This window comes from Polyodon spathula, chromosome 3 (assembly GCF_017654505.1).
Source record: "Polyodon spathula isolate WHYD16114869_AA chromosome 3, ASM1765450v1, whole genome shotgun sequence".
NCBI lineage: Eukaryota > Metazoa > Chordata > Actinopteri > Acipenseriformes > Polyodontidae > Polyodon > Polyodon spathula.
This window is the reverse complement of record NC_054536.1, coordinates 61762963-61777822: the sequence shown is the minus strand read 5'-3', so window position 1 is coordinate 61777822 and position 14860 is coordinate 61762963.

Below are 14860 nucleotides of genomic sequence, written 5' to 3'. Positions count from 1 at the left end.
GCCCCCTTCCTTTTTGAGCATATATAATTAGAATGACATCTTTCAGGACCTGCAGCATGGGGAGTACCAGGAAGGTTTGTTTTTCTGACCTTTCACATAGGAGTAACAGAACAACGCTTTGCTTTGAAATTGCGACTAGCTATGAAATAATTTTGTAAACTAATAATAATAATCTTACCTTATTTTGTTCTTCAGTAATCACTGTTTGTCTATCGTCATTGTCATGGTCTTCTGCCGTTTTAACAGAAGCTATGACGGTGAGTTATTGGAAATGCTGGACTTGCATTTTGCAGTTGTGCCCTATCTTTTGCCATTATATTCGGTGCTAATTTAGATTTGTTTCCAGAGCTCACCGATGGCCTCAGGAATCTTTCCGTGGCTGAACTAAAGCTTGCACTGAAACCCTGCCACACTTCTCTTTCTTTGTTTTTTTTTGTTTTTTTTTTTGTAAAAAATTGAAAATTCTGCAAGAGAGCAAATTCCGTGATTTTTTTTCCATGATCACTGAATCTTGGAAGGACTATAATTGCAACTTATTTAACACGACTGGACTAGCTTGTGAGACCTATGAACATGGGCTTGTCCGAGTGCACACTGCCACACTGCAGCTTCACTTATGATAGTGTGTCTCTGAAAATAGGCCATAATGCATGCTTAATACAACGGTACTGCAACTTAAGTTAATTGTCTAAATATTCACTGTATATTTTAATCATAAATGCTTGTGGTTGCAGCTGCAGATCCTAATTTTAGACCAAGATAAGATAAGATATGCTTTGCAGCACTTGTGATCACAGACTTGCTGTATGTTGTAATTTTACGTGAGTACACTTGATAAGGAGAACATGTTTGGACACTTTCCTTCCTTCTCACTCTTATTGATAACTCCAGTGACTGTGTATGTGTTGTACTGTCAAGGGTAAGTCCTTTCGACACCCAGATACACACAAACATGGTGAACAGGTCTTTTCCATGTGACTTTAATTTTGCGAATACTGTAAAAGACAGATATGTGGTATTAATGTCAGTTTTAGCTTTCTAATCATTAAACAGAAAAAGTAGTAATTTAAATACATAAAGTAAAGGCTTCTTTTGTTTTTTGTTACTGTGGTTTCAATTTGGCAAGTGAGATGAATATGTAATCATAAACATATTTTTGCAAATAGCAAAAGCTATAGTGTACTTTGATATTGTATGTTTTATTGTTTCTTTGTCAGACAAAACTCTGATGTTTGTTTTTTTATTGAACGGTTTGCATTTCCATAAGGAATTTGTAGGAGTTTGATCTCCCACTTCCTTAAAAAAAACTACATTTTATAATAGTTTATTTGGGATCACATGTTAAAGAAAAAATTGCTTTTTAAAACAAAATCCTGTTTCTAAGTCTTTTGACTCGCATCATAAGTTGACCAGGGATGAAAAGCAGTTAAGACAATTCATTATTTCTCTAATACATGTATGCTTCCCCAAATATCTTGTTGCTACCATAACATCAGCTAAAACTGTCCTTGGGGAATGTAAATCAGGAACTGTTTGCTTTCTGATAAAGTGCACAAAGCCTTAATATTTGTTTGTATATAAAAGTGCACACAGCAACTTCAAACCCTAATCTACTTTATTTAGACAATATTTTATATTTTAATTTCACATTTTGTAATTTGAGACATTGAGAAAGACTTCTAGTCGAAAATGCTGTCAATTGAATTTATGTTTCTTTTAGTATTTCTAAATTCAGCACGATTGAGTGGTATTGTTTTAATGTCTTTATTAACAATTTAAGCATTTTAAATATCTATTTTACAGATTTATTGACCTTTTCAGTGTTTTTCTTTGATTTTAGTTCAATGTTCTATGGCCATTTACCATGTTTAAAGTGTTCAGCATTTTCATTTTCGAAGGGCATTAGGTTGGCCAGGGTGTACTTGGCTCACCCGCACCAGCGACCCCTGTGGTCTGACGCCTGCGTGCTTAACTGTAAGCTTTCCAGAGCTGCGTTGTCCTCCGATGCTGTAGCTCTGAGGTGGCTGCATGGTGGGCCTGCAGTGTGTAAAAAAAGCAGTCAGCTGACAGCACACATTTCGGAGGACAGCGTGTGTTCATCTTTGCCGCTCCTGAGTCAGCGTGGGAGTGGTAGCGGTGAGCTGAGCATAAAAATAATCGGATATTCCAAATTGGGAAATGATAAAAACAATTGGTGACTACTAAATTAATAATAATAATAATAATAATAATAATAATAATAATAATAATAATAATAATAATAATAATAATAATCACACTGGACATTTTCATCAATGCGTTCCATAAGTTTACCAACTAAAGCATTTTCTGTCAAATATTTACGATTAAGATTGTCGGCGTTAGGCAGTTTTTTAGCTGATGGACATACTGTCACACGAAGTAACCAATACAAACCTATCTGCAATAAACAGTACCACACTGACAAACTCATCAACACAGTCATTCTGCCTCTTTTTATTAAAGTGCTGTAAAAGCTGCAGAAATGGATTGCTTATCTCTCGGTTCACTTTATTGTTTTAGTTTAATGTGTCGCTTATTGTTCAGTATGTTCTTTTATTGTCAGCGTGAACATGTACCTCAATGCAGCAGTATTTGCAATGCTATGTGTCCTCTGTGTCATCTGACTCACTTCTGCTATTTTTGTTTTTTGTATACTTCAAAACATTCATTTTCTTTTGAATTTTCATAAACTGATTTATGAAAATCAGTTTATATAACCTGTTTTCTGTTTTCTCCCCATTCCTCAATCACTAAACCACTATTGTATGTTCGTGTAAGTATTTCTATTTATTTTTGATCAAGCTAGAAGTTACTACGCCCAACAATTGCCACAATAATCAGTCTTTGATTGGTCAACATAATCTGGTAACAGTGTGTTGTGAAGTGACAGAGAATCACGTTTGAATGTTATTTGATCCTCCGACGTCTAAATGTCTGCTATAGCCTAGGATACAGTGTACAGTATACAGTGTGGGTATAATCAGTAAAAACCGACATCCAGTTAAAAAAAAAAAAAAATCCTGTAATTGTTTGGGAAAATTCAGAATAAACCGGAAATGCGGAACACTACATGTTTCTAATGTCTGGTGGTGAGATGGGCTTAGGGGGTCCGGTTTTCAATTTGGCCTTCCGACAGTAAGGGGCGCTGAGCCAGCTAAGAGTTTCCCTTACCAGGATGAGATTGAAGGTTATATAAAAAATAAGCACTGAAAAATGTAATAACAAAAACAGAAAAACAGATTCCCTACATATTCGTAGTTCCTATTTTGTGAAGTTTCTAATTCAGTTTATTTTCTAAGGTTAAGTAAAATATATATATATATATATATTATATATAATATATAATATATATTATATATTATATATACTATAATATATTATATTTTTTTTAAAATGTACTCCTGATTTTTCTCCCCAATTTGGAATGTCCAATATTTTTTTCCCCCCACTGCAGCAATTCCCCTTGCAGCTCAGGAGAATTGAAGGTTCAGTGGACGTCCTTCAATCCCACGACCGAGCCAGCTTCCTCTTTTACACCCTGGAACTCGAACTGTCAGTGAGCTGCCGACCTCTGGAAGACAAGGGCCAACCCTGCAGTTTTCTGCTTTTGAGCTCACTGGGCACCCGGCCAGCAGGGTTGACCCACTGGCCAGCAGGGTTCACTGTAGCGCAATGAGGAGAAACAGTCCCTGTTGGTTTTACCTTCCTAACCCACGGAAGCGCCAGAGCCAATACGATGCTCCTTTCAGAATCCCTATCAAAAATCGACGACTTCACACAGCCAGGACATGAACCTGCTCTGTATGACTCACCCTGCACACCACATAGCTGTGCTTTGACCAAGTGAAACCACCCTGTTCTGGTTTTTAATAAAAAAAAATCAGTGCCGAATCAATTCCGAGTTTGACTTGAATCCAATCAGTCATTCTGCGACTATCGTTGTGTTTTGCAGTCAGTGGAAGCCTTTGTGACATCCCTGTATATCAAAAGTAGACAGTGGCTGTATATTGCAGCCTATACAGATTAGGAATCTTAATGAAAGGCAATATCAAAGAGTTTCAACTGAATATTGGTTATAAATGTATTGCTGTTTATATGAGTGTCACAAAGTTGGCCGGAGTGGGGGACGTCAGACCAGAAACAGGAACCAGGAAATAAACGACAGAGATGTGGAGTTTGGTGGAGCTGAGTGAATGGTCTTGCTCAGCATTTAATAGTGCACTGACAGACAGAAAATAAACGGTTGTAAGACAAACAAAAACACAGGACACGGCACTGGTAGTCAAAATAAACGGACCAAAAAAAAAAACGGGACTAACACTAAACAAACACGGTGAGCTGATATTTTACTTATTATTACTATTATTATTATTATTACCTCCGTCTCCAATCCCGTTCTCCACTTACTGAACACACAACATACAACAAAAAATACACACAGGGGCAGGCACTTTGTCACAATGAAACAACGACTATACATTTGTTTTGGTTTTCGTGATGACAATATCTGTCTACTAAGACAAATCATGAGTGTATCATTTTAAAAAAGCTGACGATTTTACTTCATTCTGCTGTAACAATATGCCCTCTCTTCTTCCTTGGCAATGCTTATAAAAGAATAGTCTTATTCAGACAGTTTGATGCTGCTAGAGAAGTAGGATTCCAAACCACACCAATAGATAAAACAGCCGGGAAGGATCTAGCTTCATAATTGATTCCAGATTCGTACTTGAAGTTAAAATTTAAGTATAAGCCCCTAGGATAAACTCCCTAATGTAACAAAGACAGATTACAAAAAGACTGAAAAAATATTTTGGTATCAGAAAGACTTCATTTTTTAAAGAATATATCTCCCAACTGGGAAGAAATGGTAGGCACATCCATTTATTTAAACACTATTTAAATAGATATGCCAAAGAAATCATTGAGCCAGAACAAGGTTGATATTCAAGAATAGTTGAGGGTATAAAGTCTGTTTTTTTCATACTTTTATACTTTTTTCTCCATGACTGTGAACAATTTTTTTGTGTCAGTAAGAAAATAGATTATTCAAAAGAATGGTCTGGCAGCTGAAAATACGATATTTGAAATTCAACTTTTTTTCATTCAAAAATGCATCTAAACAAGTTAATTATATTTTGTAACAGAAAAATGCAGCAGTTAATTAGGTGTCACTACACTGTTAAATAATTCAGTTCAAGGTATGAGTCGTCTGACATTAAACTACAGTATGCTAAGGTGGGCAGATAGAATACTTCTATATCCTCAAAGGTTTCCACTAATTCAAACGTGTTGACAGGACGCGTTGCTCCACTTTCTGTTCTCTTTTTAAACAATCCTGTGATTGTGACCGGCCTGTTCAGTAATTGTTTAGCCTGAACTGCAAGTTTGATTTTCTTGTTTTTGTGTACTGCGCTATCAAGATGCTGGCCAATAGTACCTTTTCTTAGATGATCCAAATACTTATTACAAGTTGAGCAAAACAATATCACCATTCTCATGCACTGCCCCCTTTTCTTAGCTCTGAACACGATCATCTGTTAAAATGTTTTTTTATTTGTCAGCTGTCTGCATTTTTTATGTTAATCATGCAAGCTAATAAATCAACAATATTTAAACAACCATTTTAAACTTCCCGCCTCTGACTCGCATGTTATGTCATTGTACATTATGAGGAATTCACCAATCATGAAGACGGTATTTGTGTGGCCCCGTTGCCTTACTAACCAAATGCATGCCAGACCGTGTACATCTACTGTAGCGCTGCTTCTACTTGATACAAGTATGAAATTAACAGGGGAGGTGAAGAGTAATGGAAAATAATGTATTTCTATGATATCGTGAATTTTCCAGGGCCTTATATAACAATCAATCAGTCTTTATTTTATATAGAGCCTTTCATAGTAGACCATCATCACAAAGTGCTTTACAAGATGCAGTAACAACAAGAAAATCCATAATACTTTAAAAACAGAGAAATGCATAATACATGCTAAACAGCAAAAAAACAGTTCAAAATACATTAAATACAGTGGAAAATGCATAGTATGATATGTGCCCAATCTGTATCTAGTTATTTATTACCTCCTCTTCACACAACACTGGTAATGTCTGCCTGGTCCAAAATACGTTCTCCTGTGCAGCTCTTCTCCTGGTTCTGTGACACCGCCTCGTTTCAATAAGCGGTACTTTTAACACACTGAGGCACCAAGTAAAGTTAGCACCCTTACATGAATATGGGTTACATATCAAATACTTCCCTTGCAGTATTTTGTGATGTAATTTGCATACATTTCCACATATTAGCATTATTCACTTTTTTTTCATTGTTGAAGAAAAGCAGTTGTGGCAAAGCAATTCAAATAAAGAAATAAGCAAAAGCATGGCTTCCTGATTCCAGCAGACTTAATTCTACTACTGCCCTCAAGTCCTGTGTCTACATAATCTGCCTGTTGTATTGATCCTGTAGAATCTTAAAAAAGATACTGTGACAGGAAATGGCTGAGCGGTGACGTCAGACCAGAATGAGGAACAACAAACCAGGAAACTGCAGTTCAAAAGAGAGACGGGTTGTGCCGTTTATTTAACAACAAAAATGAATAAAATATTTCAACAAAAAACACTTGCTCACAGAGCACAAATAAAATAGATAAACAAAAAACAACTCTCGAACACAAATAGGTCATGCTGGGCAATCGCCTTCACTGTTCCTATAGGTTTCGTAGTTTTTTTTAATTCTTCTCTCCTTTCGCTGTCGTACTCTCCTCCGTACACCCACCTCGAAGTGCAGAGAGCTGCAGGTATTTATACAGGTGACCAACTCCCAATTAACAACAAATTAATCACTTAATTCGGGAGACGGCCACCTTCTGCACGAGGTTTAATTCATTAATTCATTGCTGGCAGAGGATGAGTTACTCCCTCGCTTCTACCAGAACATGTTTCAATAAAAACAAAGCAATAACAAAACTAAGGCGGCTACGCCATAATTTAAAAATACACACATTTCCAAAACAATAAGAAAACACACGGCACTTCGGCATCATATATATACAAAATAAACTCAATACAATAAACAAATAATAAACAAATACAAAATAACACAGAGGCGGAGGGGGAGACCCCGTTCTAAAAATAAACAAACTGAACAAGGCTGCTCGCCCTGTTACAGATACATACACATATATTTCAATTAGGAAAATGTGCCATGAAATACATAATAATGTTGATACTTTTGGATAACAAATGGTTTCAGGAGACTTAGAAAACAAACTTTTTCTATTGTAACTTATGTCCTAGTTTAGAAAGTGATACAGATCTTTAAATGGCATTTATTTTAGACAGAGTAGTAATATGTTTAAAAGCTAAATGTGGAAGACTGAGAGCAGATGTTTAATTTGTGGTTGATGAGATATTAGATAAATTCAGCCAATAAATTACTTTTAACCCAGTATTTTTCTTGGCACATTACAGTATAATTAACATTGATACTCTGTATTTAGATAACTATAGGCTATGTTAATATAGTACAACACTGGTCCTTTTAGCTACATTTCCTGATCTTTACCCAAAAAGGAATGAGATAACACTAAAAGTTGGAAAGTTATTAGTTTACTTAATTAGCAGAATTAGGAAGCAAAATTAAGATGTCAACCTGATAGACATTTCATGGTAGCTATCTATTAGATCAATCAAATCTCACAGGAGAACAACCAGTCAACGTAGACTGAGCCAGAGCAAACACCCAGTGAATGGTGAATAATAACTTTCCAGCAGCACAAAACCCATCAACATCAGCCCTTAAACAACACCAACTGAAATGATCAAGATCTCTGCATATGAAACAGAAGATAAATAGGAAAATCAAAGACAATTCCTGGCGTGTGTAGCTAATATAAAAATAAAAAACAAACTCCTCAAGTGATTATGAGCTTTCTTGTTGTGTCTTGAGCTATTTCTTCTGTTCAAGTAGAAACTAAGAAACTGGAGTTCATTGTGAAAAACAAAAAGACTAGCTAAACATGTTTTTCTAATGTCTCAATGAAAAAAATATAGCATATTTTTTAACCAAGGTTGTCCACCATGGAAAATACAAGAAATCAGACATGGTCAGACCTTGGCTTTATTTACAGTTGTGGCAGGAAATGGCTGAGCAGTGACTTCAGACCAGAAGAAGGACGAATAACAAAAGGTAACTGCAGTTCATAGGCGCGGCGTGCACCGTTTTAATTTTAAATACAAAAATAAATAAGATATTTGTACAAAAGTAAACACTTGCTCACAGAGCACAAAATAAATAATTGGACAAAACAAATCACAGACACAAAAATACAAATACAATCCAGGTCAGGATGGGCAATCGCCGTCACTGAGCCTAAATCTTTTTGTTTTAAACGAATCTCTCTCCTCTTGCTCTCCCGTTCTCCACTTCTGAACATGGACAGCTGCAGACTTTTTATACAGGTGGCCATCTCCCGATTAGCAACAAATTAATCACTTAATTCGGGAGATGGCCACCTTCTGCTAGAGGTTTTAAATTAGCAACCGACAGAGGACAGGCTGCCAGTCTTGTCTCTGCCAGAACAAAATAAAAACAAAACAAAACACACGGCTACGCCATCAAACAATAACCAAACACACGGTAAGACGATTAACGGTATATATATATATATATATATATATATATATATATATATATATATATATATATATATATATATATGCATACAAAAAATAAACACAATAATAAATCATACAAACAAACAAATACAAAATAACACAGGGGCGGAGGGGGAAACCCCATTCTAGAAATAAACAAATACATTTAAGCAAGGCTTTCCTGCCGCTCTGCTACAACAGTATATGTTGTTAAATTGACCAATACAAAACTATTTTCATTAACATTTGAAGCTCTAGCAATCTCCTGTCTGCTATTGCAATTCATAAAAATAGCACTGCTCATTAATCATAAAAAATGAGTCCCTTTAAATGTTACTTAACTGTTTTTTTTTTCTATTATATATTACTTTTGCCCCTTTAAGTGACCAGGGAGCCCTGTTGGAGCTTCTCATATTTCGCAGTAAGAACAGACGTGACTTTGAAGTAGATACAGTTTTTGCACTTTTGCCTCTTGCAAATAAAGCGATTATTTATTTAAGAATGCACTTTCTGTGTGACTGGCTAACTGTTATGAGATATTAAGGGTTTACCCCATGCATACCCATTGCAGGGAGTTATGGGATATTCAATCAACCATTTAGCCTGTGAAACATTTCGTATTTTTGGGTCACTGAAGACTGTGCTTGTGAACTTAGTCCTATTCACACATTTGCCTATTCAATGTGTGTGACTGGGAAACATGCAAACAAAATCTCAGCAGAAAGAGAATTGTTTTTATAAACAAAACTGCAAGAATCAAACAAAACAGTAGGTAAAGTTGTGATGAATGTCATGTTGTATTAATTCAAGCCTTTGAACCCACTAGGTGGCTGTAGACCTGTAAAGAGGTTCCTTCCTCTCTAAAGCAGTAAAAAAGGGTTATTGAACTAGGAGTCACAGTTATTCTTTGCAGCTGAAATGTGTACTTTAATTTCAAGAATTAATACTAACCACAATCACAAGTCATAGGGATAAGACATAATTGGTCATTCACCAATGTCAATAAACCAGCTACTGTAACATAGATCTTTCTCCTAACCACATTTTTTTCTTAACCAAAGGAACCTTTTTTGTTCTGCAGTCAGAAAAATCTATACACACTGCTTCCTCTTTCTCTAATTTACTGTTAGGCTAATACATTTTTACAGTGTAACATAAGGTAGAAGAACTCTTCGATAATTTACCGTCCTTTGTAATTTATGTACGTTGAGGGAACACTGTGTACATTATATTGTGATTCTTTGAAGTCCTACATTCACTGGCAAAAACAAATCCCCTATCCATGAGATGATCTCCCTACAAATGACCTTTTTTCCAGAATAAAAATACATACCTTTTATTTCTGATCTGCATTGTTTAAACAGGACATTGTTGGGTGTGATTGCCCATTTGCTTTTTCAACACTACTTTGTCTATACATCTTCTTTTCAACACTCACAATGTAATTCGAATGTAAGTGGGCTCAAATTAATAGTTTAAGAAACAGATAATTTACAGCAAAGCCAGTGAAAATTGAATGCTCCTGCATGGATTGCTATGGCACAATTGTCTAAGGATCAGACAAGAGTGAGAAAATGAAAGCAGCCATTTTACTGCACATAGTTGGGGAAGAAGCATAGGATGTTTAAAACATGTTCAAATTCGTGATGGGCAAAGAAATGGAAATATATGCAGCAATTTTATTAATGAAATTCACCGAAAGCTACCTGGCACACACTAAATATGGGTATGGAAATGTGGACTGATTAGATCCTTTTTGTCTGTAAAATAAATGTTGTTCATGTATATTGAATTTGTATTATGTATTTATTTATTTATTTATTTATATTGCACTGAAATTGTGAGAGCAGAATTTTTCACATTTTTTGGGGGATATTTGATAATTCCCTGATTTGGGCAGTTTTGATCATGAAATAAAATAAAATAGGGGCTCCTGAGTGGCACATCCAAGAAAAGGCCCTCCATGTGGAGTCCAGAATGTGCCCTATAGTCTGGGGATCGCGGGTTCAAGTCCAGGCTATGTCACAGCCAACCATGACTAGGAGTTCCTAGGGGGTGGAGCACAATTGGTTGAGCTCTGCCTGGGTAGGGAGGGCTTAGGTCAGCAGGGGAATCCACAGCTCACCACACATCAGCAACTCCTGTGGCCGGTAGGGCACCTGTGGTTCCACAGTGGAGCCACCAGATCTGTGTTGTCCTCCAGCACTTAGGTCTGGTGGCCTCACTGTGGATCAGCAGTGCAAAAAAATGACAGATTGGAAGGAGCACATTTTGTAGGACACATGCTCCAGCCTCCATTTCCCAAGTTAGTAAAGAAGGGGTTCCAAGTGGTGATACAGATAACAATTGGGCACACTAAATTGCATAGAAAACCAGGGTAAAAAAATTGGAGACAACAAAATTTTAAAAATAAATAAAATAAAATGGTCATATTTATAGCATTTATCTATTTTTATAAGGGCTGCTCACATATTCATGGTTCAGTTGTAGGACTAGCATAGTAAGGTGTACAGCAGGCTTAGTGGTTGGTTACAAAGCTAAGCAAATTATGCTTTGGGTAAGCTGCCACCTCGAAGGTGATATGGGGGTAGGTTGTTATCTCTTTTCTATTGCTTTCTTTTCTCTCTCACTTCTTTCTCTTTTGTCACGCTTTTCTGTATTGGTCAAAGGGGGAGGGCTGAGGCAAATATACTATAGAGGTGGCTTAATGCCTGCTGCTGCTGGCACTGGCACTATTAATTTTAGCCCATGTTTATTCCCCTAATTGGAACGACAGACAGTTTTTCATTAACTTTCTATCCTCTTTACCTGATATGCACACAAACCACTTATTACTTGCACTTGCACATTAACTGCACTTTAAACAACCAAGCTAGACTGCTCTTCCTCAAATCCTGCACCTCCTTCAAAATCTTCCTTGACCATTTGTTCATTCCTTGACATATTGGGTTTCTGGTCCATGACACTTTCTTTTTCTAACTGCTCCACTTTTTTCATGTGTCCATCAAAACGCACTCCTGTATTGATTTTTTTTTTTTTTCTGGATAAAAAATTGCTTCCCCTTGTCTGCTCCTGTACTTACCATGGCATAGTTATATCAGATCATGCACCTCTGGTTTTGGAGCTTGTTTTTCCCAGACAAACGACACCTTGCCTTTCTTGGATACTCAACCCACTCTTGCTCTCAAATCATAACTTTATCCAGTTTATTTCTTCCGAAATAGACCTTTTTCTTAACTCCAGGGACTCCACGTTACGGGAAACCCTAAAGGCATATTTACATGGACAAATAATCCCACACAGCACGTCAAATCAACTGACTCTTAATTGACCTTCTTTTACAGCTAGATCAGGGACATGCTAATTCTCCCAATCCGAATCTCTATAAACAACATTTGACTTCACAAACTGAATTTGGCCCTCTCCACTAAACAGGTGGAGCAATTAATAATTAGATCATGGCATGCAAAATGTATGAACACGGTGACAAGCCAAGCAAAGTTTTACACCAGTTTACAGCTGTTTACACAATATTTGCTTTTGAAATGTTTGTTTCATTATAGTTTTTCATTTTTTGAAGTCAAATAAAGCCTTTTATGTTTAATTTTTCATTTAAATATTGTGTTTCTGCTATACAAATGTTAGATATGATATTCATGAATGGATCTTTTGAGTTGTATCTGACAGCTTGTCTTTCATTTTCATATCGAAACTGTTTAAAATGTACCTGTCAAAATGACTACTGCTGGCTCTAGGTAGTAGCATCAATCTGGCGGTTCTAGTGTTAAACAAGACTTCCATCATTGGTCCAATTTACCTCTTTCCCTAGCACGTCGCATTAACCAAAAAGTTTTTCAACACCCTAGATCGAAGAGTTTCTTTGTTTATCTGGAACACGAAATCTTCCAGAAACCGCAAAGAATTTCTCCAAAGAATAAAACCAAAGGGGGTATGGCTCTACCTAACTTTCAATTTTACTGTTGGTCGGCTAACATTCTAAATCTATTGCATTGGTCACAATCTCACCCCCAGCTAGACGGGCCTGCATGGATGGTCATGGAAGTTTCTTCTTGTTGGTACACTTCTTTACCCACCCTGTTATGCTCCTCTCTTCTCTTATCTACCTCTCAGTTTAGTGTTAACCCATTGGTGTCTCACTCACTCTGGTTTTGGGCTCAGTTTAAGCGACGGTTTTGGTCTGCTGTCCATGTCCATGTCTGCCCCTGTCGATGTAAAACATGTGTTCCTAACCTCAGTGATAGACTCTGCTTTTAGTATATGGTACAGAGGTGGTATTGTGTCAGTTAAAGATTTATACATTGACAATCATTTTGCATCATTTCACCAGCTTTACCTAAAATGTAACCTACCACAAACACACTTTTTTTGTTACTTGCAAATTCTGAACTTTGTGCAAAATAAAGTGGCTCAATTTCTTCTACTGCCTCCCAAATCCACTATTGATTCCATATTAGAATTCAATCCTGACTGTTTGGGGTTTTATATCTAAAATGTATAATATTATATTGTCTCTGCATTGCCCTTTATTATCTACACTGAAAACTGTGTGTGGGAACAGAATTTAGGATTCAACCTCAAGAATGTAAGAAAGCTGTCCAGAGGTTTCTGGGAATGGTCAACTACATGGGCAAATCCATATCAAATCTCTGAAAAAATAGCACCTCTGTGGAAACTGAATGGAAAAAATTACAATATGCAAGGGATGGCATATTCAAGAATATTGGAACTGTAGAGAAGAACTGACACTGAATGAAGGAATACTGTACAAAGCCAGCAAGATCCTGATCCCAAAATGCTTAAGAGAGCTAATGTTAGAAAAGATTTAAGATGGGCTTGTGAAGTTGTGTACTGCCCAACTGCACAGGCTTCCGGATCGCCCGCACAGATTTATTCACATGGCAAGGAAATTTCACCTGAATATCACAGACTGTTATTCATTATACCCAGAGATATGTACATTAAATATTACCAGCAGCAATGTGGTGATACACTTCTATTTTTGGAACAAAGCAGAGTTATCACATGCTGCTTGAAAAAGTTTCCTGACATTTTTATGAAGAAACCTGTTTCTGGAAACATGTTTCTACGTGTATGATGGACACAATTCTGGTAATAATGCATGGCCAATGTGTTCGTTGCCAGTTCAGCCACAGTGTATTCAAACAGTACATCTAAGGTAAATATAGTATGCTGCCTTTAAGCATGTATTCACATGAATCAAGTAATTTTTTTTTTGTATGGTACCTTCTTTGTCTTGTGAATCTTTCAGGGGTGTTTACAGTGAAATAGTTACACTATACACAATTGGGACATGTTCTTCTGTAACATAACTAATAACTTTTTCAAAGGAAGTTAGAGGCTTCAAATTGATACATTTATTATGCTTTTGAATGACTAAGCAGCCAGGCTGCAAGTAAGGGAAGAATGAGAGAATGCATATAACCGCTGGGGTGCTGTGGGCATGGAATATTAACTCTGCAAGTGGAAGCTTTCTAGAAAGCGTGAAAATGTTTAGGAAATGATATAATAAAATGTATTAAGAACTATAATTTGCATGCCCTGGTCAAAATAAAAGCTGCTGAATTAGTGTCACCAGAGAGTGCTATTTTTCAACCAACCACCCATGTAATTGCTGGCACCCAGTCCCCTGTGTAATGAACTGTCTCTTACTGACTTGACCAACAGGGGATTCATTACACCATGGTAGCACAAGTAAAATACCATGTCTATGGCTATCAGGAAATACCAAATATATAATCTTCGCAAATGTATATCTACTAGAATACATAAAATACATTGGAATTAAAAAAAAAAAAAAAAACACACACACATTTTAGCTGATCGGGTACTTTTTAATATATTTATTATAATTTATTATCATCCTGACAAACAGATGGTTAACAACAGGACAGGAAAATATATGTTCTATAGTAGCATTTTTTCATTTTAAAACCTCAACATCATTAGATCTGCAAAATGAGGTTTTACTTGTGGATTACTGTAGAGCAGTTCTGTTCTCATTCAATATAAATGAGAGCAATAATACTACTGATTTGAAAAAAGGCAGCACTCATTGATGTATTGCATCCTTGCAGGGCATGGTATTTTTGAAGTTGCTGTAATGATGCATCATTAAAATGTATACTAAATTAGATTAGCT